We start from the raw sequence: 1,023 nt of genomic DNA on the forward strand, positions 1-1,023 counted from the left end.
AAAAAACCCTAAGCCCTAAACTCTGAAAAACCCTAAGAAAACACTTAACCCCTAAACACCCTAAAACCACTAAAACCCCTAAAACCTAAAAAAACTCAAAGCCTAAACCATATTAAGCCCTAAATCGTATATGCTAAACCCTAAAATATCCAAGAAAACCCCTAGGCCATAAAACCTATAAAACCCCTAAAAAACCCAAAATACCAAACCCAAAACCCTATCCAAACCTAAAAGCCTAAGAAACCCAAATCCTATAAAACCTAAAAGGAACCCTAAAATCCATTTAAAACCCCTACAAAAATTCTAAGTATAAATCCTATATCCTAAAAATCCGTAAACCCTAAAACCTAAAAAATACTAAAAAAAACTTGAAGACCTAAATTCAATAAACCCTAAGAAACACTTAACCTACACACCCTAAAAAAACCCATAATTCCCTAAACCAAAAAATTCCAAGCTCTAAACCCTATAAAGCCCTAAATCATATAGGCCAAATCCTAAGAAACACAAAAAGACCCTAATCCCTAAGCTCTAAACCTATAAAACCCTAAAAAAAAACCTTAAGATAAATAACCCAAAGCCCTAAACCCTAAAAATCTAGATCTTAACCTAAAACCTTAAGCATAAAAAATCCCTAAGCCCTAAACCGTAAACCCTAACCTGAAACCCTAAATCATAAACCTAAAACACTAAGAAACCGTAAAACCTAAACATTAAGAAACTCTAAATCCTATAAACCCAAAAATAAACCCTAAAACCATTTAAAACTCCTACAATACCCTAAGCTCTAAATCCTAATTCTTAAAAATATGTAAACCCTATACCTAAAAACCCCAAAAAAAAAAACTAAGCCCTAAACCTTAAACCCTAAAAAAACCCTAAGAAACACTTAACCCTCAAAAACCCTAAAACATCCAAAGAAATCCAAAACCCCTAAACCTAAAAAACACTAAGATCTAAACCCTATAAAGCCCTAAATCGTATATGTTAAACCCTAAAAACACAAAAAAACCCTAAGCCCTA

Source organism: Solanum verrucosum, unplaced genomic scaffold, assembly GCF_900185275.1.
Source record: "Solanum verrucosum unplaced genomic scaffold, falcon-dt-bn FXZP01001028.1, whole genome shotgun sequence".
NCBI lineage: Eukaryota > Viridiplantae > Streptophyta > Magnoliopsida > Solanales > Solanaceae > Solanum > Solanum verrucosum.